Genomic DNA, 25,500 nt, shown 5'->3' on the forward strand with positions numbered 1-25,500 from the left:
CACAGAAGTTATGCCCTCTTGATTATTGTGGGAGGTCGACTTTGATTGATAGCCGACCCTTTATTGTAATTACACGTACTGCCTGTTTAGTAGAAATATCCAAACCTCCCTCTATTGTCAAGGCTTCCATGGTGTAATGGTTAGCACTCTGGACTTTGAATCCAGCAATCCGAGTTCAACTCTCAGTGGGACCTTGCCACAGTTTACTTCCTTCTGAGTGTAGTACCTATTCAATGAGTATTGTATTGATAGTGCTTGTTGTACGCCATAAACACGTTTTAGCAACACAAATGTTTTTTATAATATTCTCTCGTAGAGATAATTAAACGAATGGAATTGAGGGCATATAAAATCAACAAATTTAAAGGGTCTTTTTATGGCATGTAATGCAAACACTGGCTCCACTTCCAGCTCGTAGGGTGTTCAGTACAGACAGACCTTGGAAATTAGTATGATCCACATTGTAGATTATCCAAATGGAAACTAATTTACAGTCTTTCTGCCTTGGCAGTAGCTGCCTGACACTGGTTACTACCGTTAACTTTTCAGTCAACTGAAATTCATAAATTTATTTCCCAGTTTTTTCCCATTGAGTTGGTAATAGTATTTTCCCTTTCTAAATGCAGGGTTCTAGCTTTTGTTATATAACCGCAATAGAAAATAATTGTACATCTTGGTGATCATGCAGGCACAGAAGCTATGCCCTCTTGATTATTGTGGGAGGTCGACTTTGATTGATAGCCGACCCTTTATTGTAATTACACATACTGCCTGTTTAGTAGAAATATCCAAACCTCACTCTATTGTCAAGGGTTCCATGGTGTAATGGTTAGCACTCTGGACTTTGAATCCAGCAATCCGAGTTCATCTCTCGGTGGGACCTTGCCACAGTTTACTTCCTTCTGAGTGTTGTACCTTTTCAATGAGTATTGTATTGATAGTGCTTGTTGTATGCCATAAACACGATTTAGCAACACAAATGTTTTTTTATAATATTCTCTCGTAGAGATAATTAAACGAATGGAATTGAGGGCATATAAAATCAACAAATTTAAAGGGTCTTTTTATGGCATGTAATGCAAACACTGGCTCTACTTCCAGCTCGTAGGGTGTTCAGTACAGACAGACCTTGGAAATTAGTATGATCCACATTGTAGAATATCCAAATGGAAACTAATTTACAGTCTTTTTGGCTTGGCAGTAGCTGCCTGACACTGGTTACTACCCTTAACTTTTCAGTCAACTGAAATTCATAAATTAATTTCCCAGTTTTTTCCCATTGAGTTGGTAATAGTATTTTCCCTTTCTAAATGCAGGGTTCTAGCTTTTGTTATATAACCGCAATAGAAAATAATTGTACATCTTGGTGATCATGCAGGCACAGAAGCTATGCCCTCTTGATTATTGTGGGAGGTCGACTTTGATTGATAGCCGACCCTTTATTGTAATTACACGTACTGCCTGTTTAGTAGAAATATCCAAACCTCACTCTATTGTCAAGGGTTCCATGGTGTAATGGTTAGCACTCTGGACGTTGAATCCAGCAATCCGAGATTAACTCTCGGTGGGACCTTGCCACAGTTTACTTCCTTCTGAGTGTAGTACCTTTTCAATGAGGTATTGTACTGATAGTGCTTGTTGTACGCCATTAACACGATTTAGCAACACAAATGTTTTTTTATAATATTCTCTTGTAGAGATAATTAAACCAATGTAATTGAGGGCTTATAAAATCAACAAATTTAAAGGGTCTTTTTATGGCACGTAATGCAAACACTGGCTCCACTTCCAGCTCGTAGGGTGTTCAGTACAGACAGACCTTGGATATTAGTATGATCCACATTGTAGATTATCCAAATGGAAACTAATTTACAGTCTTTTTGCCTTGGCAGTAGCTGCCTGACACTGGTTACTACCCTTAACTTTTCAGTCAACTGAAATTCATAAATTTATTTCCCAGTTTTTTCTAATTGAGTTGGTAATAGTATTTTCCCTTTCTAAATGCAGGGTTCTAGCTTTTGTTATATAACCGCAATAGAAAATAATTGTACATCTTGGTGATCATGCAGGCACAGAAGCTATGCCCTCTTGATTATTGTGGGAGGTCGACTTTGATTGATAGCCGACCCTTTATTGTAATTACACATACTGCCTGTTTAGTAGAAATATCCAAACCTCACTCTATTGTCAAGGGTTCCATGGTGTAATGGTTAGCACTCTGGACTTTGAATCCAGCAATCCGAGTTCATCTCTCAGTGGGACCTTGCCACAGTTTACTTCCTTCTGAGTGTAGTACCTTTTCAATGAGTATTGTATTGATAGTGCTTGTTGTATGCCATAAACACGATTTAGCAACACAAATGTTTTTTATAATATTCTCTCGTAGAGATAATTAAACGAATGGAATTGAGGGCATATAAAATCAACAAATTTAAAGGGTCTTTTTATGGCATGTAATGCAAACACTGGCTCTACTTCCAGCTCGTAGGGTGTTCAGTACAGACAGACCTTGGAAATTAGTATGATCCACATTGTAGAATATCCAAATGGAAACTAATTTACAGTCTTTTTGGCTTGGCAGTAGCTGCCTGACACTGGTTACTACCCTTAACTTTTCAGTCAACTGAAATTCATAAATTAATTTCCCAGTTTTTTCCCATTGAGTTGGTAATAGTATTTTCCCTTTCTAAATGCAGGGTTCTAGCTTTTGTTATATAACCGCAATAGAAAATAATTGTACATCTTGGTGATCATGCAGGCACAGAAGCTATGCCCTCTTGATTATTGTGGGAGGTCGACTTTGATTGATAGCCGACCCTTTATTGTAATTACACGTACTGCCTGTTTAGTAGAAATATCCAAACCTCACTCTATTGTCAAGGGTTCCATGGTGTAATGGTTAGCACTCTGGACGTTGAATCCAGCAATCCGAGATTAACTCTCGGTGGGACCTTGCCACAGTTTACTTCCTTCTGAGTGTAGTACCTTTTCAATGAGGTATTGTACTGATAGTGCTTGTTGTACGCCATTAACACGATTTAGCAACACAAATGTTTTTTTATAATATTCTCTTGTAGAGATAATTAAACCAATGTAATTGAGGGCTTATAAAATCAACAAATTTAAAGGGTCTTTTTATGGCACGTAATGCAAACACTGGCTCCACTTCCAGCTCGTAGGGTGTTCAGTACAGACAGACCTTGGATATTAGTATGATCCACATTGTAGATTATCCAAATGGAAACTAATTTACAGTCTTTTTGCCTTGGCAGTAGCTGCCTGACACTGGTTACTACCCTTAACTTTTCAGTCAACTGAAATTCATAAATTTATTTCCCAGTTTTTTCTAATTGAGTTGGTAATAGTATTTTCCCTTTCTAAATGCAGGGTTCTAGCTTTTGTTATATAACCGCAATAGAAAATAATTGTACATCTTGGTGATCATGCAGGCACAGAAGCTATGCCCTCTTGATTATTGTGGGAGGTCGACTTTGATTGATAGCCGACCCTTTATTGTAATTACACATACTGCCTGTTTAGTAGAAATATCCAAACCTCACTCTATTGTCAAGGGTTCCATGGTGTAATGGTTAGCACTCTGGACTTTGAATCCAGCAATCCGAGTTCATCTCTCGGTGGGACCTTGCCACAGTTTACTTCCTTCTGAGTGTAGTACCTTTTCAATGAGTATTGTATTGATAGTGCTTGTTGTATGCCATAAACACGATTTAGCAACACAAATGTTTTTTATAATATTCTCTCGTAGAGATAATTAAACGAATGGAATTGAGGGCATATAAAATCAACAAATTTAAAGGGTCTTTTTATGGCATGTAATGCAAACACTGGCTCTACTTCCAGCTCGTAGGGTGTTCAGTACAGACAGACCTTGGAAATTAGTATGATCCACATTGTAGAATATCCAAATGGAAACTAATTTACAGTCTTTTTGGCTTGGCAGTAGCTGCCTGACACTGGTTACTACCCTTAACTTTTCAGTCAACTGAAATTCATAAATTAATTTCCCAGTTTTTTCCCATTGAGTTGGTAATAGTATTTTCCCTTTCTAAATGCAGGGTTCTAGCTTTTGTTATATAACCGCAATAGAAAATAATTGTACATCTTGGTGATCATGCAGGCACAGAAGCTATGCCCTCTTGATTATTGTGGGAGGTCGACTTTGATTGATAGCCGACCCTTTATTGTAATTACACGTACTGCCTGTTTAGTAGAAATATCCAAACCTCACTCTATTGTCAAGGGTTCCATGGTGTAATGGTTAGCACTCTGGACGTTGAATCCAGCAATCCGAGATTAACTCTCGGTGGGACCTTGCCACAGTTTACTTCCTTCTGAGTGTAGTACCTTTTCAATGAGGTATTGTACTGATAGTGCTTGTTGTACGCCATTAACACGATTTAGCAACACAAATGTTTTTTTATAATATTCTCTTGTAGAGATAATTAAACCAATGTAATTGAGGGCTTATAAAATCAACAAATTTAAAGGGTCTTTTTATGGCACGTAATGCAAACACTGGCTCCACTTCCAGCTCGTAGGGTGTTCAGTACAGACCGACCTTGGAAATTAGTATGATCCACATTGTAGATTATCCAAATGGAAACTAATTTACAGTCTTTTTGCCTTGGCAGTAGCTGCCTGACACTGGTTACTACAGTTAACTTTTCAGTCAACTGAAATTCATAACTTCATTTCCCAGTTTTTTCCCATTGAGTTGGTAATAGTATTTTCCCTTTCTAAATGCAGGGTTCTAGCTTTTGTTATATAACCGCAATAGAAAATAATTGTACATCTTGGTGATCATGCAGGCACAGAATCTATGCCCTATTGTTTATTGTGGGAGGTCGACTTTGATTGTTAGCCGACCCTTTATTGTAATTACACGTACTGCCTGTTTAGTAGAAATATCCAAACCTCACTCTATTGTCAAGGGTTCCATGGTGTAATGGTTACCACTCTGGACTTTGAATCCAGCGATCTGAGTTCAACTCTCGGTGGGACATTGCCACAGTTTACTTCCTTCTGAGTGTAGTACCTTTTCAATGAGGTATTGTATTGATAGTGCTTGTTGTACGCCATAAACACGATTTAGCAACACAAATGTTTTTTTATAATATTCTCTTGTAGAGATAATTAAACGAATGGAATTGAGGGCATATAAAATCAACAAATTTAAAGGGTCTTTTTATGGCATGTAATGCAAACACTGGCTCCACTTCCAGCTCGTAGGGTGTTCAGTACAGACAGACCTTGGAAATTAGTATGATCCACATTGTAGATTATCCAAATGGAAACTAATTTACAGTCTTTCTGCCTTGGCAGTAGCTGCCTGACACTGGTTACTACCGTCAACTTTTCAGTCAACTGAAATTCATAAATTTATTTCCCAGTTTTTTCCCATTGAGTTGGTAATAGTATTTTCCCTTTCTAAATGCAGGGTTCTAGCTTTTGTTATATAACCGCAATAGAAAATAATTGTACATCTTGGTGATCATGCAGGCACAGAAGTTATGCCCTCTTGATTATTGTGGGAGGTCGACTTTGATTGATAGCCGACCCTTTATTGTAATTACACGTACTGCCTGTTTAGTAGAAATATCCAAACCTCCCTCTATTGTCAAGGCTTCCATGGTGTAATGGTTAGCACTCTGGACTTTGAATCCAGCAATCCGAGTTCAACTCTCAGTGGGACCTTGCCACAGTTTACTTCCTTCTGAGTGTAGTACCTATTCAATGAGTATTGTATTGATAGTGCTTGTTGTACGCCATAAACACGATTTAGCAACACAAATGTTTTTTATAATATTCTCTCGTAGAGATAATTAAACGAATGGAATTGAGGGCATATAAAATCAACAAATTTAAAGGGTCTTTTTATGGCATGTAATGCAAACACTGGCTCCACTTCCAGCTCGTAGGGTGTTCAGTACAGACAGACCTTGGAAATTAGTATGATCCACATTGTAGATTATCCAAATGGAAACTAATTTACAGTCTTTCTGCCTTGGCAGTAGCTGCCTGACACTGGTTACTACCGTTAACTTTTCAGTCAACTGAAATTCATAAATTTATTTCCCAGTTTTTTCCCATTGAGTTGGTAATAGTATTTTCCCTTTCTAAATGCAGGGTTCTAGCTTTTGTTATATAACCGCAATAGAAAATAATTGTACATCTTGGTGATCATGCAGGCACAGAAGCTATGCCCTCTTGATTATTGTGGGAGGTCGACTTTGATTGATAGCCGAACCTTTATTGTAATTACACATACTGCCTGTTTAGTAGAAATATCCAAACCTCACTCTATTGTCAAGGGTTCCATGGTGTAATGGTTAGCACTCTGGACTTTGAATCCAGCAATCCGAGTTCAACTCTCGGTGGGACCTTGCCACAGTTTACTTCCTTCTGAGTGTAGTACCTTTTCAATGAGTATTGTATTGATAGTGCTTGTTGTACGCCATAAACACGATTTAGCAACACAAATGTTTTTTATAATATTCTCTCATAGAGATAATTAAACGAATGGAATTGAGGGCATATAAAATCAACAAATTTAAAGGGTCTTTTTATGTCATGTAATGCAAACACTGGCTCTACTTGCAGCTCGTAGGGTGTTCAGTACAGACAGACCTTGGAAATTAGTATGATCCACATTGTAGATTATCCAAATGGAAACTAATTTACAGTCTTTTTGCCTTGGCAGTAGCTGCCTGACACTGGTTACTACCCTTAACTTTTCAGTCAACTGAAATTCATAATTTCATTTCCCAGTTTTTTCCCATTGAGTTGGTAATAGTATTTTCCCTTTCTAAATGCAGGGTTCTAGCTTTTGTTATATAACCGCAATAGAAAATAATTCTACATCTTGGTGATCATGCAGGCACAGAAGCTATGCCCTCTTGATTATTGTGGGAGGTCGACTTTGATTGATAGCCGACCCTTTATTGTAATTACACGTACTGCCTGTTTAGTAGAAATATCCAAACCTCCCTCTATTGTCAAGGGTTCCATGGTGTAATGGTTATCACTCTGGACTTTGAATCCAGCAATCCGAGTTCAACTCTCGGTGGGACCTTGCCACAGTTTACTTCCTTCTGAGTGTAGTACCTTTTCAATGAGGTATTGTATTGATAGTGCTTGTTGTATGCCATAAACACGATTTAGCAACACAAATGTTTTTTATAATATTCTCTCGTAGAGATAATTAAACCAATGTAATTGAGGGCTTATAAAATCAACAAATTTAAAGGGTCTTTTTATGGCACGTAATGCAAACACTGGCTCCACTTCCAGCTCGTAGGGTGTTCAGTACAGACAGACCTTGGATATTAGTATGATCCACATTGTAGATTATCCAAATGGAAACTAATTTACAGTCTTTTTGCCTTGGCAGTAGCTGCCTGACACTGGTTACTACCCTTAAATTTTCAGTCAACTGAAATTCATAAATTTATTTCCCAGTTTTTTCTAATTGAGTTGGTAATAGTATTTTCCCTTTCTAAATGCAGGGTTCTAGCTTTTGTTATATAACCGCAATAGAAAATAATTGTACATCTTGGTGATCATGCAGGCACAGAAGCTATGCCCTCTTGATTATTGTGGGAGGTCGACTTTGATTGATAGCCGACCCTTTATTGTAATTACACGTACTGCCTGTTTAGTAGAAATATCCAAACCTCACTCTATTGTCAAGGGTTCCATGGTGTAATGGTTAGCACTCTGGACTTTGAATCCAGTAATCCGAGTTCAACTCTCGGTGGGACCTTGCCACAGTTTACTTCCTTCTGAGTGTAGTACCTTTTCAATGAGTATTGTATTGATAGTGCTTGTTGTACGCCATAAACACGATTTAGCAACACAAATGTTTTTTATAATATTCTCTCGTAGAGATAATTAAACGAATGGAATTGAGGGCATATAAAATCAACAAATGTAAAGGGTCTTTTTATGGCATGTAATGCAAACACTGGCTCTACTTGCAGCTCGTAGGGTGTTCAGTACAGACAGACCTTGGAAATTAGTATGATCCACATTGTACATTATCCAAATGGAAACTAATTTACAGTTTTTCTGCCTTGGCAGTAGCTGCCTGACACTGGTTACTACCGTTAACTTTTCAGTCAACTGAAATTCATAAATTTATTTCCCAGTTTTTTACCATTGAGTTGGTAATAGTATTTTCCCTTTCTAAATGCAGGGTTCTAGCTTTTGTTATATAACCGCAATAGAAAATAATTGTACATCTTGGTGATCATGCAGGCACAGAAGCTATGCCCTCTTGATTATTGTGGGAGGTCGACTTTGATTGATAGCCGACCCTTTATTGTAATTACACGTACTGCCTGTTTAGTAGAAATATCCAAACCTCCCTCTATTGTCAAGGGTTCCATGGTGTAATGGTTAGCACTCTGGACTTTGAATCCAGCAATCCGAGTTCAACTCTTGGTGGGACCTTGCCACAGTTTACTTCCTTCTGAGTGTAGTACCTTTTCAATGAGCATTGTATTGATAGTGCTTGTTGTACGCCATAAACACGATTTAGCAACACAAATGTTTTTTATAATATTCTCTCGTAGAGATAATTAAACGAATGGAATTGAGGGCATATAAAATCAACAAATTTAAAGGGTCTTTTTATGGCATGTAATGCAAACACTGGCTCTACTTGCAGCTCGTAGGGTGTTCAGTACAGACAGACCTTGGAAATTAGTATGATCCACATTGTACATTATCCAAATGGAAACTAATTTACAGTCTTTCTGCCTTGGCAGTAGCTGCCTGACACTGGTTACTACCGTTAACTTTTCAGTCAACTGAAATTCATAAATTTATTTCCCAGTTTTTTCCCATTGAGTTGGTAATAGTATTTTCCCTTTCTAAATGCAGGGTTCTAGCTTTTGTTATATAACCGCAATAGAAAATAATTGTACATCTTGGTGATCATGCAGGCACAGAAGCTATGCCCTCTTGATTATTGTGGGAGGTCGACTTTGATTGATAGCCGACCCTTTATTGTAATTACACGTACTGCCTGTTTAGTAGAAATATCCAAACCTCCCTCTATTGTCAAGGGTTCCATGGTGTAATGGTTATCACTCTGGACTTTGAATCCAGCAATCCGAGTTCAACTCTCGGTGGGACCTTGCCACAGTTTACTTCCTTCTGAGTGTAGTACCTTTTCAATGAGTATCGTATTGATAGTGCTTGTTGTACGCCATAAACACGATTTAGCAACACAAATGTTTTTTATAATATTCTCTCATAGAGATAATTAAACGAATGGAATTGAGGGCATATAAAATCAACAAATTTAAAGGGTCTTTTTATGGCATGTAATGCAAACACTGGCTCTACTTCCAGCTCGTAGGGTGTTCAGTACAGACAGACCTTGGAAATTAGTATGATCCACATTGTAGATTATCCAAATGGAAACTAATTTACAGTCTTTCTGCCTTGGCAGTAGCTGCCTGACACTGGTTACTACCGTTAACTTTTCAGTCAACTGAAATTCATAAATTTATTTCCCAGTTTTTTCCCATTGAGTTGGTAATAGTATTTTCCCTTTCTAAATGCAGGGTTCTAGCTTTTGTTATATAACCGCAATAGAAAATAATTGTACATCTTGGTGATCATGCAGGCACAGAAGCTATGCCCTCTTGATTATTGTGGGAGGTCGACTTTGATTGATAGCCGACCCTTTATTGTAATTACACGTACTGCCTGTTTAGTAGAAATATCCAAACCTCCCTCTATCGTCAAGGGTTCCATGGTGTAATGGTTAGCACTCTGGACTTTGAATCCAGCAATCCGAGTTCAACTCTCGGTGGGACCTTGCCACAGTTTACTTCCATCTGAGTGTAGTACCTTTTCAATGAGTATTGTATTGATAGTGCTTGTTGTACGCCATAAACACGATTTAGCAACACAAATGTTTTTTATAATATTCTCTCGTAGAGATAATTAAACGAATGGAATTGAGGGCATATAAAATCAACAAATTTAAAGGGTCTTTTTATGGCATGTAATGCAAACACTGGCTGTACTTGCAGCTCGTAGGGTGTTCAGTACAGACAGACCTTGGAAATTAGTATGATCCACATTGTACATTATCCAAATGGAAACTAATTTACAGTCTTTCTGCCTTGGCAGTAGCTGCCTGACACTGGTTACTACCGTTAACTTTTCAGTCAACTGAAATTCATAAATTTATTTCCCAGTTTTTTCCCATTGAGTTGGTAATAGTATTTTCCCTTTCTAAATGCAGGGTTCTAGCTTTTGTTATATAACCGCAATAGAAAATAATTGTACATCTTGGTGATCATGCAGGCACAGAAGCTATGCCCTCTTGATTATTGTGGGAGGTCGACTTTGATTGATAGCCGACCCTTTATTGTAATTACACGTACTGCCTGTTTAGTAGAAATATCCAAACCTCCCTCTATTGTCAAGGCTTCCATGGTGTAATGGTTAGCACTCTGGACTTTGAATCCAGCAATCCGAGTTCAACTCTCAGTGGGACCTTGCCACAGTTTACTTCCTTCTGAGTGTAGTACCTATTCAATGAGTATTGTATTGATAGTGCTTGTTGTACGCCATAAACACGATTTAGCAACACAAATGTTTTTTATAATATTCTCTCGTAGAGATAATTAAACGAATGGAATTGAGGGCATATAAAATCAACAAATTTAAAGGGTCTTTTTATGGCATGTAATGCAAACACTGGCTCCACTTCCAGCTCGTAGGGTGTTCAGTACAGACAGACCTTGGAAATTAGTATGATCCACATTGTAGATTATCCAAATGGAAACTAATTTACAGTCTTTCTGCCTTGGCAGTAGCTGCCTGACACTGGTTACTACCGTTAACTTTTCAGTCAACTGAAATTCATAAATTTATTTCCCAGTTTTTTCCCATTGAGTTGGTAATAGTATTTTCCCTTTCTAAATGCAGGGTTCTAGCTTTTGTTATATAACCGCAATAGAAAATAATTGTACATCTTGGTGATCATGCAGGCACAGAAGCTATGCCCTCTTGATTATTGTGGGAGGTCGACTTTGATTGATAGCCGAACCTTTATTGTAATTACACATACTGCCTGTTTAGTAGAAATATCCAAACCTCACTCTATTGTCAAGGGTTCCATGGTGTAATGGTTAGCACTCTGGACTTTGAATCCAGCAATCCGAGTTCAACTCTCGGTGGGACCTTGCCACAGTTTACTTCCTTCTGAGTGTAGTACCTTTTCAATGAGTATTGTATTGATAGTGCTTGTTGTACGCCATAAACACGATTTAGCAACACAAATGTTTTTTATAATATTCTCTCATAGAGATAATTAAACGAATGGAATTGAGGGCATATAAAATCAACAAATTTAAAGGGTCTTTTTATGTCATGTAATGCAAACACTGGCTCTACTTGCAGCTCGTAGGGTGTTCAGTACAGACAGACCTTGGAAATTAGTATGATCCACATTGTAGATTATCCAAATGGAAACTAATTTACAGTCTTTTTGCCTTGGCAGTAGCTGCCTGACACTGGTTACTACCCTTAACTTTTCAGTCAACTGAAATTCATAATTTCATTTCCCAGTTTTTTCCCATTGAGTTGGTAATAGTATTTTCCCTTTCTAAATGCAGGGTTCTAGCTTTTGTTATATAACCGCAATAGAAAATAATTCTACATCTTGGTGATCATGCAGGCACAGAAGCTATGCCCTCTTGATTATTGTGGGAGGTCGACTTTGATTGATAGCCGACCCTTTATTGTAATTACACATACTGCCTGTTTAGTAGAAATATCCAAACCTCACTCTATTGTCAAGGGTTCCATGGTGTAATGGTTAGCACTCTGGACTTTGAATCCAGCAATCCGAGTTCAACTCTCGGTGGGACCTTGCCACAGTTTACTTCCTTCTGAGTGTAGTACCTTTTCAATGAGTGTTGTATTGACAGTGCTTGTTGTACGCCATAAACACGATTTAGCAACACAAATGTTTTTTATAATATTCTCTCGTAGAGATAATTAAACGAATGGAATTGAGGGCATATAAAATCAACAAATTTAAAGGGTCTTTTTATGGCATGTAATGCAAACACTGGCTCTACTTGCAGCTCGTAGGGTGTTCAGTACAGACAGACCTTGGAAATTAGTATGATCCACATTGTAGATTATCCAAATGGAAACTAATTTACAGTCTTTTTGCCTTGGCAGTAGCTGCCTGACACTGGTTACTACCGTTAACTTTTCAGTCAACTGAAATTCATAAATTTATTTCCCAGTTTTTTACCATTGAGTTGGTAATAGTATTTTCCCTTTCTAAATGCAGGGTTCTAGTTTTTGTTATATAACCGCAATAGAAAATAATTGTACATCTTGGTGATCATGCAGGCACAGAAGCTATGCCCTCTTGATTATTGTGGGAGGTCGACTTTGATTGATAGCCGACCCTTTATTGTAATTACACGTACTGCCTGTTTAGTAGAAATATCCAAACCTCCCTCTATTGTCAAGGGTTCCATGGTGTAATGGTTAGCACTCTGGACTTTGAATCCAGTAATCCGAGTTCAACTCTCGGTGGGACCTTGCCACAGTTTACTTCCTTCTGAGTGTAGTACCTTTTCAATGAGTATTGTATTGATAGTGCTTGTTGTACGCCATAAACACGATTTAGCAACACAAATGTTTTTTATAATATTCTCTCGTAGAGATAATTAAACGAATGGAATTGAGGGCATATAAAATCAACAAATGTAAAGGGTCTTTTTATGGCATGTAATGCAAACACTGGCTCTACTTGCAGCTCGTAGGGTGTTCAGTACAGACAGACCTTGGAAATTAGTATGATCCACATTGTACATTATCCAAATGGAAACTAATTTACAGTTTTTCTGCCTTGGCAGTAGCTGCCTGACACTGGTTACTACCCTTAACTTTTCAGTCAACTGAAATTCATACATTTATTTCCCAGTTTTTTACCATTGAGTTGGTAATAGTATTTTCCCTTTCTAAATGCAGGGTTCTAGTTTTTGTTATATAACCGCAATAGAAAATAATTGTACATCTTGGTGATCATGCAGGCACAGAAGCTATGCCTTCTTGATTATTGTGGGAGGTCGACTTTGATTGATAGCCGACCCTTTATTGTAATTACACGTACTGCCTGTTTAGTAGAAATATCCAAACCTCCCTCTATTGTCAAGGGTTCCATGGTGTAATGGTTATCACTCTGGACTTTGAATCCAGCAATCCGAGTTCAACTCTCGGTGGGACCTTGCCACAGTTTACTTCCTTCTGAGTGTAGTACCTTTTCAATGAGGTATTGTATTGATAGTGCTTGTTGTATGCCATAAACACGATTTAGCAACACAAATGTTTTTTATAATATTCTCTCGTAGAGATAATTAAACCAATGTAATTGAGGGCTTATAAAATCAACAAATTTAAAGGGTCTTTTTATGGCACGTAATGCAAACACTGGCTCCACTTCCAGCTCGTAGGGTGTTCAGTACAGACAGACCTTGGATATTAGTATGATCCACATTGTAGATTATCCAAATGGAAACTAATTTACAGTCTTTTTGCCTTGGCAGTAGCTGCCTGACACTGGTTACTACCCTTAAATTTTCAGTCAACTGAAATTCATAAATTTATTTCCCAGTTTTTTCTAATTGAGTTGGTAATAGTATTTTCCCTTTCTAAATGCAGGGTTCTAGCTTTTGTTATATAACCGCAATAGAAAATAATTGTACATCTTGGTGATCATGCAGGCACAGAAGCTATGCCCTCTTGATTATTGTGGGAGGTCGACTTTGATTGATAGCCGACCCTTTATTGTAATTACACGTACTGCCTGTTTAGTAGAAATATCCAAACCTCCCTCTATTGTCAAGGGTTCCATGGTGTAATGGTTAGCACTCTGGACTTTGAATCCAGTAATCCGAGTTCAACTCTCGGTGGGACCTTGCCACAGTTTACTTCCTTCTGAGTGTAGTACCTTTTCAATGAGTATTGTATTGATAGTGCTTGTTGTACGCCATAAACACGATTTAGCAACACAAATGTTTTTTATAATATTCTCTCGTAGAGATAATTAAACGAATGGAATTGAGGGCATATAAAATCAACAAATGTAAAGGGTCTTTTTATGGCATGTAATGCAAACACTGGCTCTACTTGCAGCTCGTAGGGTGTTCAGTACAGACAGACCTTGGAAATTAGTATGATCCACATTGTACATTATCCAAATGGAAACTAATTTACAGTTTTTCTGCCTTGGCAGTAGCTGCCTGACACTGGTTACTACCGTTAACTTTTCAGTCAACTGAAATTCATAAATTTATTTCCCAGTTTTTTCCCATTGAGTTGGTAATAGTATTTTCCCTTTCTAAATGCAGGGTTCTAGCTTTTGTTATATAACCGCAATAGAAAATAATTGTACATCTTGGTGATCATGCAGGCACAGAAGCTATGCCCTCTTGATTATTGTGGGAGGTCGACTTTGATTGATAGCCGACCCTTTATTGTAATTACACGTACTGCCTGTTTAGTAGAAATATCCAAACCTCCCTCTATCGTCAAGGGTTCCATGGTGTAATGGTTAGCACTCTGGACTTTGAATCCAGCAATCCGAGTTCAACTCTCGGTGGGACCTTGCCACAGTTTACTTCCATCTGAGTGTAGTACCTTTTCAATGAGTATTGTATTGATAGTGCTTGTTGTACGCCATAAACACGATTTAGCAACACAAATGTTTTTTATAATATTCTCTCGTAGAGATAATTAAACGAATGGAATTGAGGGCATATAAAATCAACAAATTTAAAGGGTCTTTTTATGGCATGTAATGCAAACACTGGCTGTACTTGCAGCTCGTAGGGTGTTCAGTACAGACAGACCTTGGAAATTAGTATGATCCACATTGTACATTATCCAAATGGAAACTAATTTACAGTCTTTCTGCCTTGGCAGTAGCTGCCTGACACTGGTTACTACCGTTAACTTTTCAGTCAACTGAAATTCATAAATTTATTTCCCAGTTTTTTCCCATTGAGTTGGTAATAGTATTTTCCCTTTCTAAATGCAGGGTTCTAGCTTTTGTTATATAACCGCAATAGAAAATAATTGTACATCTTGGTGATCATGCAGGCACAGAAGCTATGCCCTCTTGATTATTGTGGGAGGTCGACTTTGATTGATAGCCGACCCTTTATTGTAATTACACGTACTGCCTGTTTAGTAGAAATATCCAAACCTCCCTATATTGTCAAGGGTTCCATGGTGTAATGGTTATCACTCTGGACTTTGAATCCAGCAATCCGAGTTCAACTCTCGGTGGGACCTTGCCACAGTTTACTTCCTTCTGAGTGTAGTACCTCTTCAATGAGTATTGTATTGATAGTGCTTGTTGTACGCCATAAACACGATTTAGCAACACAAATGTTTTTTATAATATTCTCTCGTAGAGATAATTAAAGGAATGGAATTGAGGGCATATAAAATCAACAAATTTAAAGGGTCTTTTTATGGCATGTAATGCAAACACTGGCTCTACTTCCAGCTCGTAGGGTGTTCAGTACAGACAGACCTTGGAAATTAGTATGATCCACATTGTAGATTATCCAAATGGAAACTAATTTACAGTCTTTTTGCCTTGGCAGTAGCTGCCTGACACTGGTTACTACCCTTAACTTTTCAGTCAACTGAAATTCATACATTTATTTCCCAGTTTTTTCCCATTGAGTTGGTAATAGTATTTTCCCTTTCTAAATGCAGGGTTCTAGCTTTTGTTATATAACCGCAATAGAAAATAATTGTACATCTTGGTGATCATGCAGGCACAGAAGCTATGCCCTCTTGATTATTGTGGGAGGTCGACTTTGATTGATAGCCGACCCTTTATTGTAATTACACGTACGGCCTGTTTAGTAGAAATATCCAAACCTCCCTCTATTGTCAAGGGTTCCATGGTGTAATGGTTACCACTCTGGACTTTGAATCCAGCGATCTGAGTTCAACTCTCGGTGGGACCTTGCCACAGTTTACTTCCTTCTGAGTGTAGTACCTCTTCAATGAGTATTGTATTGATAGTGCTTGTTGTACGCCATAAACACGATTTAGCAACACAAATGTTTTTTATAATATTCTCTCGTAGAGATAATTAAAGGAATGGAATTGAGGGCATATAAAATCAACAAATTTAAAGGGTCTTTTTATGGCATGTAATGCAAACACTGGCTCTACTTCCAGCTCGTAGGGTGTTCAGTACAGACAGACCTTGGAAATTAGTATGATCCACATTGTAGATTATCCAAATGGAAACTAATTTACAGTCTTTTTGCCTTGGCAGTAGCTGCCTGACACTGGTTACTACCCTTAACTTTTCAGTCAACTGAAATTCATACATTTATTTCCCAGTTTTTTCCCATTGAGTTGGTAATAGTATTTTCCCTTTCTAAATGCAGGGTTCTAGCTTTTGTTATATAACCGCAATAGAAAATAATTGTACATCTTGGTGATCATGCAGGCACAGAAGCTATGCCCTCTTGATTATTGTGGGAGGTCGACTTTGATTGATAGCCGACCCTTTATTGTAATTACACGTACTGCCTGTTTAGTAGAAATATCCAAACCTCCCTCTATTGTCAAGGGTTCCATGGTGTAATGGTTATCACTCTGGACTTTGAATCCAGCAATCCGGGTTCAACTCTCGGTGGGACCTTGCCACAGTTTACTTCCTTCTGAGTGTAGTACCTTTTCAATGAGTATTGTATTGATAGTGCTTGTTGTACGCCATAAACACGATTTAGCAACACAAATGTTTTTTATAATATTCTCTCGTAGAGATAATTAAACAAATGGAATTGAGGGCATATAAAATCAACAAATTTAAAGGGTCTTTTTATGGCATGTAATGCAAACACTGGCTCTACTTGCAGCTCGTAGGGTGTTCAGTACAGACAGACCTTGGAAATTAGTATGATCCACATTGTACATTATCCAAATGGAAACTAATTTACAGTCTTTCTGCCTTGGCAGTAGCTGCCTGACACTGGTTACTACCGTTAACTTTTCAGTCAACTGAAATTCATAAATTTATTTCCCAGTTTTTTACCATTGAGTTGGTAATAGTATTTTCCCTTTCTAAATGCAGGGTTCTAGCTTTTGTTATATAACCGCAATAGAAAATAATTGTACATCTTGGTGATCATGCAGTCACAGAAGCTATGCCCTCTTGATTATTGTGGGAGGTCGACTTTGATTGATAGCCGACCCTTTATTGTAATTACACGTACTGCCTGTTTAGTAGAAATATCCAAACCTCCCTCTATTGTCAAGGGTTCCATGGTGTAATGGTTATCACTCTGGACTTTGAATCCAGCAATCCGAGTTCAACTCTCGGTGGGACCTTGCCACAGTTTACTTCCTTCTGAGTGTAGTACCTTTTCAATGAGTGTTGTATTGACAGTGCTTGTTGTACGCCATAAACACGATTTAGCAACACAAATGTTTTTTATAATATTCTCTCGTAGAGATAATTAAACGAATGGAATTGAGGGCATATAAAATCAACAAATTTAAAGGGTCTTTTTATGGCATGTAATGCAAACACTGGCTCTACTTGCAGCTCGTAGGGTGTTCAGTACAGACAGACCTTGGAAATTAGTATGATCCACATTGTACATTATCCAAATGGAAACTAATTTACAGTCTTTCTGCCTTGGCAGTAGCTGCCTGACACTGGTTACTACCGTTAACTTTTCAGTCAACTGAAATTCATAAATTTATTTCCCAGTTTTTTACCATTGAGTTGGTAATAGTATTTTCCCTTTCTAAATGCAGGGTTCTAGCTTTTGTTATATAACCGCAATAGAAAATAATTGTACATCTTGGTGATCATGCAGGCACAGAAGCTATGCCCTCTTGATTATTGTGGGAGGTCGACTTTGATTGATAGCCGACCCTTTATTGTAATTACACGTACTGCCTGTTTAGTAGAAATATCCAAACCTCCCTCTATTGTCAAGGGTTCCATGGTGTAATGGTTATCACTCTGGACTTTGAATCCAGCAATCTGAGTTCAACTCTCGGTGGGACCTTGCCACAGTTTACTTCCATCTGAGTGTAGTACCTTTTCAATGAGTATTGTATTGATAGTGCTTGTTGTACGCCATAAACACGATTTAGCAACACAAATGTTTTTTATAATATTCTCTCGTAGAGATAATTAAACGAATGGAATTGAGGGCTTATAAAATCAACAAATTTAAAGGGTCTTTTTATGGCATGTAATGCAAACACTGGCTCTACTTGCAGCTCGTAGGGTGTTCAGTACAGACAGACCTTGGAAATTAGTATGATCCACATTGTACATTATCCAAATGGAAACTAATTTACAGTCTTTCTGCCTTGGCAGTAGCTGCCTGACACTGGTTACTACCGTTAACTTTTCAGTCAACTGAAATTCATAAATTTATTTCCCAGTTTTTTCCCATTGAGTTGGTAATAGTATTTTCCCTTTCTAAATGCAGGGTTCTAGCTTTTGTTATATAACCGCAATAGAAAATAATTGTACATCTTGGTGATCATGCAGGCACAGAAGCTATGCCCTCTTGATTATTGTGGGAGGTCGACTTTGATTGATAGCCGACCCTTTATTGTAATTACACGTACTGCCTGTTTAGTAGAAATATCCAAACCTCCCTCTATTGTCAAGGGTTCCATGGTGTAATGGTTATCACTCTGGACTTTGAATCCAGCAATCCGGGTTCAACTCTCGGTGGGACCTTGCCACAGTTTACTTCCTTCTGAGTGTAGTACCTTTTCAATGAGTATTGTATTGATAGTGCTTGTTGTACGCCATAAACACGATTTAGCAACACAAATGTTTTTTATAATATTCTCTCGTAGAGATAATTAAACAAATGGAATTGAGGGCATATAAAATCAACAAATTTAAAGGGTCTTTTTATGGCATGTAATGCAAACACTGGCTCTACTTGCAGCTCGTAGGGTGTTCAGTACAGACAGACCTTGGAAATTAGTATGATCCACATTGTACATTATCCAAATGGAAACTAATTTACAGTCTTTCTGCCTTGGCAGTAGCTGCCTGACACTGGTTACTACCGTTAACTTTTCAGTCAACTGAAATTCATAAATTTATTTCCCAGTTTTTTACCATTGAGTTGGTAATAGTATTTTCCCTTTCTAAATGCAGGGTTCTAGCTTTTGTTATATAACCGCAATAGAAAATAATTGTACATCTTGGTGATCATGCAGTCACAGAAGCTATGCCCTCTTGATTATTGTGGGAGGTCGACTTTGATTGATAGCCGACCCTTTATTGTAATTACACGTACTGCCTGTTTAGTAGAAATATCCAAACCTCCCTCTATTGTCAAGGGTTCCATGGTGTAATGGTTATCACTCTGGACTTTGAATCCAGCAATCCGAGTTCAACTCTCGGTGGGACCTTGCCACAGTTTACTTCCTTCTGAGTGTAGTACCTTTTCAATGAGTGTTGTATTGACAGTGCTTGTTGTACGCCATAAACACGATTTAGCAACACAAATGTTTTTTATAATATTCTCTCGTAGAGATAATTAAACGAATGGAATTGAGGGCATATAAAATCAACAAATTTAAAGGGTCTTTTTATGGCATGTAATGCAAACACTGGCTCTACTTGCAGCTCGTAGGGTGTTCAGTACAGACAGACCTTGGAAATTAGTATGATCCACATTGTACATTATCCAAATGGAAACTAATTTACAGTCTTTCTGCCTTGGCAGTAGCTGCCTGACACTGGTTACTACCGTTAACTTTTCAGTCAACTGAAATTCATAAATTTATTTCCCAGTTTTTTACCATTGAGTTGGTAATAGTATTTTCCCTTTCTAAATGCAGGGTTCTAGCTTTTGTTATATAACCGCAATAGAAAATAATTGTACATCTTGGTGATCATGCAGGCACAGAAGCTATGCCCTCTTGATTATTGTGGGAGGTCGACTTTGATTGATAGCCGACCCTTTATTGTAATTACACGTACTGCCTGTTTAGTAGAAATATCCAAACCTCCCTCTATTGTCAAGGGTTCCATGGTGTAATGGTTATCACTCTGGACTTTGAATCCAGCAATCCGAGTTCAACTCTCGGTGGGACCTTGCCACAGTTTACTTCCTTCTGAGTGTAGTACCTTTTCAATGAGTGTTGTATTGACAGTGCTTGTTGTACGCCATAAACACGATTTAGCAACACAAATGTTTTTTATAATATTCTCTCGTAGAGATAATTAAACGAATGGAATTGAGGGCATATAAAATCAACAAATTTAAAGGGTCTTTTTATGGCATGTAATGCAAACACTGGCTCTACTTGCAGCTCGTAGGGTGTTCAGTACAGACAGACCTTGGAAATTAGTATGATCCACATTGTACATTATCCAAATGGAAACTAATTTACAGTCTTTCTGCCTTGGCAGTAGCTGCCTGACACTGGTTACTACCGTTAACTTTTCAGTCAACTGAAATTCATAAATTTATTTCCCAGTTTTTTACCATTGAGTTGGTAATAGTATTTTCCCTTTCTAAATGCAGGGTTCTAGCTTTTGTTATATAACCGCAATAGAAAATAATTGTACATCTTGGTGATCATGCAGGCACAGAAGCTATGCCCTCTTGATTATTGTGGGAGGTCGACTTTGATTGATAGCCGACCCTTTATTGTAATTACACGTACTGCCTGTTTAGTAGAAATATCCAAACCTCCCTCTATTGTCAAGGGTTCCATGGTGTAATGGTTATCACTCTGGACTTTGAATCCAGCAATCTGAGTTCAACTCTCGGTGGGACCTTGCCACAGTTTACTTCCATCTGAGTGTAGTACCTTTTCAATGAGTATTGTATTGATAGTGCTTGTTGTACGCCATAAACACGATTTAGCAACACAAATGTTTTTTATAATATTCTCTCGTAGAGATAATTAAACGAATGGAATTGAGGGCTTATAAAATCAACAAATTTAAAGGGTCTTTTTATGGCATGTAATGCAAACACTGGCTCTACTTGCAGCTCGTAGGGTGTTCAGTACAGACAGACCTTGGAAATTAGTATGATCCACATTGTACATTATCCAAATGGAAACTAATTTACAGTCTTTCTGCCTTGGCAGTAGCTGCCTGACACTGGTTACTACCGTTAACTTTTCAGTCAACTGAAATTCATAAATTTATTTCCCAGTTTTTTCCCATTGAGTTGGTAATAGTATTTTCCCTTTCTAAATGCAGGGTTCTAGCTTTTGTTATATAACCGCAATAGAAAATAATTGTACATCTTGGTGATCATTCAGGCACAGAAGCTATGCCCTCTTGATTATTGTGGGAGGTCGACTTTGATTGATAGCCGACCCTTTATTGTAATTACACGTACTGCCTGTTTAGTAGAAATATCCAAACCTCCTTCTATTGTCAAGGGTTCCATGGTGTAATGGTTAGCACTCTGGACTTTGAATCCAGCAATCCGAGTTCAACTCTCGGTGGGACCTTGCCACAGTTTACTTCCTTCTGAGTGTAGTACCTTTTCAATGAGTATTGTATTGATAGTGCTTGTTGTACGCCATAAACACGATTTAGCAACACAAATGTTTTTTATAATATTCTCTCGTAGAGATAATTAAACGAATGGAATTGAGGGCATATAAAATCAACAAATTTAAAGGGTCTTTTTATGGCATATATTGCAAACACTGGCTCTACTTGCAGCTCGTAGGGTGTTCAGTACAGACAGACCTTGGAAATTAGTATGATCCACATTGTACATTATCCAAATGGAAACTAATTTACAGTCTTTCTGCCTTGGCAGTAGCTGCCTGACACTGGTTACTACCGTTAACTTTTCAGTCAACTGAAATTCATAAATTTATTTCCCAGTTTTTTACCATTGAGTTGGTAATAGTATTTTCCCTTTCTAAATGCAGGGTTCTAGCTTTTGTTATATAACCGCAATGGAAAATAATTGTACATCTTGGTGATCATGCAGGCACAGAAGCTATGCCCTCTTGATTATTGTGGGAGGTCGACTTTGATTGATAGCCGACCCTTTATTGTAATTACACGTACTGCCTGTTTAGTAGAAATATCCAAACCTCCCTCTATTGTCAAGGGTTCCATGGTGTAATGGTTACCACTCTGGACTTTGAATCCAGCGATCTGAGTTCAACTCTCGGTGGGACCTTGCCACAGTTTACTTCCTTCTGAGTGTAGTACCTCTTCAATGAGTATTGTATTGATAGTGCTTGTTGTACGCCATAAACACGATTTAGCAACACAAATGTTTTTTATAATATTCTCTCGTAGAGATAATTAAACGAATGGAATTGAGGGCATATAAAATCAACAAATTTAAAGGGTCTTTTTATGGCATGTAATGCAAACACTGGCTCTACTTCCAGCTCGTAGGGTGTTCAGTACAGACAGACCTTGGAAATTAGTATGATCCACATTGTAGATTATCCAAATGGAAACTAATTTACAGTCTTTTTGCCTTGGCAGTAGCTGCCTGACACTGGTTACTACCCTTAACTTTTCAGTCAACTGAAATTCATACATTTATTTCCCAGTTTTTTCCCATTGAGTTGGTAATAGTATTTTCCCTTTCTAAATGCAGGGTTCTAGCTTTTGTTATATAACCGCAATAGAAAATAATTGTACATCTTGGTGATCATGCAGGCACAGAAGCTATGCCCTCTTGATTATTGTGGGAGGTCGACTTTGATTGATAGCCGACCCTTTATTGTAATTACACGTACGGCCTGTTTAGTAGAAATATCCAAACCTCTCTCTATTGTCAAGGGTTCCATGGTGTAATGGTTACCAATCTGGACTTTGAATCCAGCGATCTGAGTTCAACTCTCGGTGGGACCTTGCCACAGTTTACTTCCTTCTGAGTGTAGTACCTCTTCAATGAGTATTGTATTGATAGTGCTTGTTGTACGCCATAAACACGATTTAGCAACACAAATGTTTTTTATAATATTCTCTCGTAGAGATAATTAAACGAATGGAATTGAGGGCATATAAAATCAACAAATTTAAAGGGTCTTTTTATGGCATGTAATGCAAACACTGGCTCTACTTCCAGCTCGTAGGGTGTTCAGTACAGACAGACCTTGGAAATTAGTATGATCCACATTGTAGATTATCCAAATGGAAACTAATTTACAGTCTTTTTGCCTTGGCAGTAGCTGCCTGACACTGGTTACTACCCTTAACTTTTCAGTCAACTGAAATTCATAAATTTATTTCCCAGTTTTTTCCCATTGAGTTGGTAATAGTATTTTCCCTTTCTAAATGCAGGGTTCTAGCTTTTGTTATATAACCGCAATAGAAAATAATTGTACATCTTGGTGATCATGCAGTCACAGAAGCTATGCCCTCTTGATTATTGTGGGAGGTCGACTTTGATTGATAGCCGACCCTTTATTGTAATTACACGTACTGCCTGTTTAGTAGAAATATCCAAACCTCCCTCTATTGTCAAGGGTTCCATGGTGTAATGGTTATCACTCTGGACTTTGAATCCAGCAATCCAAGTTCAACTCTCGGTGGGACCTTGCCACAGTTTACTTCCTTCTGAGTGTAGTACCTTTTCAATGAGTATTGTATTGATAGTGCTTGTTGTACGCCATAAACACGATTTAGCAACACAAATGTTTTTTATAATATTCTCTCGTAGAGATAATTAAACGAATGGAATTGAGGGCATATAAAATCAACAAATTTAAAGGGTCTTTTTATGGCATGTAATGCAAACACTGGCTCTACTTGCAGCTCGTAGGGTGTTCAGTACAGACAGACCTTGGAAATTAGTATGATCCACATTGTACATTATCCAAATGGAAACTAATTTACAGTCTTTCTGCCTTGGCAGTAGCTGCCTGACACTGGTTACTACCGTTAACTTTTCAGTCAACTGAAATTCATAAATTTATTTCCCAGTTTTTTCCCATTGAGTTGGTAATAGTATTTTCCCTTTCTAAATGCAGGGTTCTAGCTTTTGTTATATAACCGCAATAGAAAATAATTGTACATCTTGGTGATCATGCAGGCACAGAAGCTATGCCCTCTTGATTATTGTGGGAGGTCGACTTTGATTGATAGCCGACCCTTTATTGTAATTACACGAACTGCCTGTTTAGTAGAAATATCCAAACCTCCTTCTATGGTCAAGGGTTCCATGGTGTAATGGTTAGCACTCTGGACTTTGAATCCAGCAATCTGAGTTCAACTCTCGGTGGGACCTTGCCACAGTTTACTTCCTTCTGAGTGTAGTACCTTTTCAATGAGTATTGTATTGATAGCGCTTGTTGTATGCCATAAACACGATTTAGCAACACAAATGTTTTTTTATAATATTCTCTCGTAGAGATAATTAAACGAATGGAATTGAGGGCATATAAACTCAAAAAATTTAAAGGGTCTTTTTATGGCATGTAATGCAAACACTGGCTCCACTTCCAGCTCGTAGGGTGTTCAGTACAGACAGACCTTGGAAATTAGTATGATCCACATTGTAGAATATCCAAATGGAAACTAATTTACAGTCTTTTTGCCTTGGCAGTAGCTGCCTGACACTGGTTACTACCCTTAACTTTTCAGTCAACTGAAATTCATAAATTTATTTCCCAGTTTTTTACCATTGAGTTGGTAATAGTATTTTCCCTTTCTAAATGCAGGGTTCTAGCTTTTGTTATATAACCGCAATGGAAAATAATTGTACATCTTGGTGATCATGCAGGCACAGAAGCTATGCCCTCTTGATTATTGTGGGAGGTCGACTTTGATTGATAGCCGACCCTTTATTGTAATTACACGTACTGCCTGTTTAGTAGAAATATCCAAACCTCCCTCTATTGTCAAGGGTTCCATGGTGTAATGGTTACCACTCTGGACTTTGAACCCAGCGATCTGAGTTCAACTCTCGGTGGGACCTTGCCACAGTTTACTTCCTTCTGAGTGTAGTACCTCTTCAATGAGTATTGTATTGATAGTGCTTGTTGTACGCCATAAACACGATTTAGCAACACATATGTTTTTTATAATATTCTCTCGTAGAGATAATTAAAGGAATGGAATTGAGGGCATATAAAATCAACAAATTTAAAGGGTCTTTTTATGGCATGTAATGCAAACACTGGCTCTACTTCCAGCTCGTAGGGTGTTCAGTACAGACAGACCTTGGAAATTAGTATGATCCACATTGTAGATTATCCAAATGGAAACTAATTTACAGTCTTTTTGCCTTGGCAGTAGCTGCCTGACACTGGTTACTACCCTTAACTTTTCAGTCAACTGAAATTCATACATTTATTTCCCAGTTTTTTCCCATTGAGTTGGTAATAGTATTTTCCCTTTCTAAATGCAGGGTTCTAGCTTTTGTTATATAACCGCAATAGAAAATAATTGTACATCTTGTTGATCAT

At 37.9% G+C, this 25,500-nt stretch overlaps 27 non-coding genes across 27 annotated transcripts; all 27 read left to right on the top strand.

Annotated features, from left to right (window-relative positions):
* The first annotated feature begins 811 nt into the window (after positions 1 to 811).
* TRNAQ-UUG (transfer RNA glutamine (anticodon UUG)) lies at positions 812 to 883 on the top strand. Its single transcript has one exon. It is a non-coding gene; the product is annotated as a tRNA-Gln (tRNA).
* Positions 884 to 3,572: 2,689 nt separating this feature from the next.
* On the top strand, positions 3,573 to 3,644 carry TRNAQ-UUG (transfer RNA glutamine (anticodon UUG)). The gene has a single exon. It is a non-coding gene; the product is annotated as a tRNA-Gln (tRNA).
* Positions 3,645 to 6,332: 2,688 nt separating this feature from the next.
* On the top strand, positions 6,333 to 6,404 carry TRNAQ-UUG (transfer RNA glutamine (anticodon UUG)). The gene has a single exon. It is a non-coding gene; the product is annotated as a tRNA-Gln (tRNA).
* Positions 6,405 to 7,021: 617 nt separating this feature from the next.
* Positions 7,022 to 7,093, top strand: TRNAQ-UUG (transfer RNA glutamine (anticodon UUG)). The gene has a single exon. It is a non-coding gene; the product is annotated as a tRNA-Gln (tRNA).
* Positions 7,094 to 7,711: 618 nt separating this feature from the next.
* Positions 7,712 to 7,783, top strand: TRNAQ-UUG (transfer RNA glutamine (anticodon UUG)). Its single transcript has one exon. It is a non-coding gene; the product is annotated as a tRNA-Gln (tRNA).
* A 617-nt stretch (positions 7,784 to 8,400) lies between these two features.
* Positions 8,401 to 8,472, top strand: TRNAQ-UUG (transfer RNA glutamine (anticodon UUG)). Its single transcript has one exon. It is a non-coding gene; the product is annotated as a tRNA-Gln (tRNA).
* Positions 8,473 to 9,089: 617 nt separating this feature from the next.
* Positions 9,090 to 9,161, top strand: TRNAQ-UUG (transfer RNA glutamine (anticodon UUG)). The gene has a single exon. It is a non-coding gene; the product is annotated as a tRNA-Gln (tRNA).
* A 617-nt stretch (positions 9,162 to 9,778) lies between these two features.
* TRNAQ-UUG (transfer RNA glutamine (anticodon UUG)) lies at positions 9,779 to 9,850 on the top strand. The gene has a single exon. It is a non-coding gene; the product is annotated as a tRNA-Gln (tRNA).
* A 1,306-nt stretch (positions 9,851 to 11,156) lies between these two features.
* TRNAQ-UUG (transfer RNA glutamine (anticodon UUG)) lies at positions 11,157 to 11,228 on the top strand. The gene has a single exon. It is a non-coding gene; the product is annotated as a tRNA-Gln (tRNA).
* Positions 11,229 to 11,845: 617 nt separating this feature from the next.
* Positions 11,846 to 11,917, top strand: TRNAQ-UUG (transfer RNA glutamine (anticodon UUG)). Its single transcript has one exon. It is a non-coding gene; the product is annotated as a tRNA-Gln (tRNA).
* A 617-nt stretch (positions 11,918 to 12,534) lies between these two features.
* On the top strand, positions 12,535 to 12,606 carry TRNAQ-UUG (transfer RNA glutamine (anticodon UUG)). The gene has a single exon. It is a non-coding gene; the product is annotated as a tRNA-Gln (tRNA).
* Positions 12,607 to 13,223: 617 nt separating this feature from the next.
* On the top strand, positions 13,224 to 13,295 carry TRNAQ-UUG (transfer RNA glutamine (anticodon UUG)). Its single transcript has one exon. It is a non-coding gene; the product is annotated as a tRNA-Gln (tRNA).
* A 618-nt stretch (positions 13,296 to 13,913) lies between these two features.
* TRNAQ-UUG (transfer RNA glutamine (anticodon UUG)) lies at positions 13,914 to 13,985 on the top strand. Its single transcript has one exon. It is a non-coding gene; the product is annotated as a tRNA-Gln (tRNA).
* Positions 13,986 to 14,602: 617 nt separating this feature from the next.
* On the top strand, positions 14,603 to 14,674 carry TRNAQ-UUG (transfer RNA glutamine (anticodon UUG)). The gene has a single exon. It is a non-coding gene; the product is annotated as a tRNA-Gln (tRNA).
* A 617-nt stretch (positions 14,675 to 15,291) lies between these two features.
* Positions 15,292 to 15,363, top strand: TRNAQ-UUG (transfer RNA glutamine (anticodon UUG)). The gene has a single exon. It is a non-coding gene; the product is annotated as a tRNA-Gln (tRNA).
* A 617-nt stretch (positions 15,364 to 15,980) lies between these two features.
* On the top strand, positions 15,981 to 16,052 carry TRNAQ-UUG (transfer RNA glutamine (anticodon UUG)). Its single transcript has one exon. It is a non-coding gene; the product is annotated as a tRNA-Gln (tRNA).
* A 617-nt stretch (positions 16,053 to 16,669) lies between these two features.
* TRNAQ-UUG (transfer RNA glutamine (anticodon UUG)) lies at positions 16,670 to 16,741 on the top strand. The gene has a single exon. It is a non-coding gene; the product is annotated as a tRNA-Gln (tRNA).
* A 617-nt stretch (positions 16,742 to 17,358) lies between these two features.
* Positions 17,359 to 17,430, top strand: TRNAQ-UUG (transfer RNA glutamine (anticodon UUG)). The gene has a single exon. It is a non-coding gene; the product is annotated as a tRNA-Gln (tRNA).
* Positions 17,431 to 18,047: 617 nt separating this feature from the next.
* Positions 18,048 to 18,119, top strand: TRNAQ-UUG (transfer RNA glutamine (anticodon UUG)). Its single transcript has one exon. It is a non-coding gene; the product is annotated as a tRNA-Gln (tRNA).
* Positions 18,120 to 18,736: 617 nt separating this feature from the next.
* Positions 18,737 to 18,808, top strand: TRNAQ-UUG (transfer RNA glutamine (anticodon UUG)). The gene has a single exon. It is a non-coding gene; the product is annotated as a tRNA-Gln (tRNA).
* A 617-nt stretch (positions 18,809 to 19,425) lies between these two features.
* On the top strand, positions 19,426 to 19,497 carry TRNAQ-UUG (transfer RNA glutamine (anticodon UUG)). The gene has a single exon. It is a non-coding gene; the product is annotated as a tRNA-Gln (tRNA).
* A 617-nt stretch (positions 19,498 to 20,114) lies between these two features.
* Positions 20,115 to 20,186, top strand: TRNAQ-UUG (transfer RNA glutamine (anticodon UUG)). Its single transcript has one exon. It is a non-coding gene; the product is annotated as a tRNA-Gln (tRNA).
* Positions 20,187 to 20,803: 617 nt separating this feature from the next.
* Positions 20,804 to 20,875, top strand: TRNAQ-UUG (transfer RNA glutamine (anticodon UUG)). Its single transcript has one exon. It is a non-coding gene; the product is annotated as a tRNA-Gln (tRNA).
* Positions 20,876 to 21,492: 617 nt separating this feature from the next.
* Positions 21,493 to 21,564, top strand: TRNAQ-UUG (transfer RNA glutamine (anticodon UUG)). The gene has a single exon. It is a non-coding gene; the product is annotated as a tRNA-Gln (tRNA).
* Positions 21,565 to 22,181: 617 nt separating this feature from the next.
* Positions 22,182 to 22,253, top strand: TRNAQ-UUG (transfer RNA glutamine (anticodon UUG)). The gene has a single exon. It is a non-coding gene; the product is annotated as a tRNA-Gln (tRNA).
* A 1,306-nt stretch (positions 22,254 to 23,559) lies between these two features.
* Positions 23,560 to 23,631, top strand: TRNAQ-UUG (transfer RNA glutamine (anticodon UUG)). Its single transcript has one exon. It is a non-coding gene; the product is annotated as a tRNA-Gln (tRNA).
* A 617-nt stretch (positions 23,632 to 24,248) lies between these two features.
* Positions 24,249 to 24,320, top strand: TRNAQ-UUG (transfer RNA glutamine (anticodon UUG)). Its single transcript has one exon. It is a non-coding gene; the product is annotated as a tRNA-Gln (tRNA).
* Positions 24,321 to 25,500: the final 1,180 nt, after the last annotated feature.

This window comes from Rhinoderma darwinii, chromosome 3 (assembly GCF_050947455.1).
Source record: "Rhinoderma darwinii isolate aRhiDar2 chromosome 3, aRhiDar2.hap1, whole genome shotgun sequence".
NCBI classification, from domain to species: domain Eukaryota; kingdom Metazoa; phylum Chordata; class Amphibia; order Anura; family Rhinodermatidae; genus Rhinoderma; species Rhinoderma darwinii.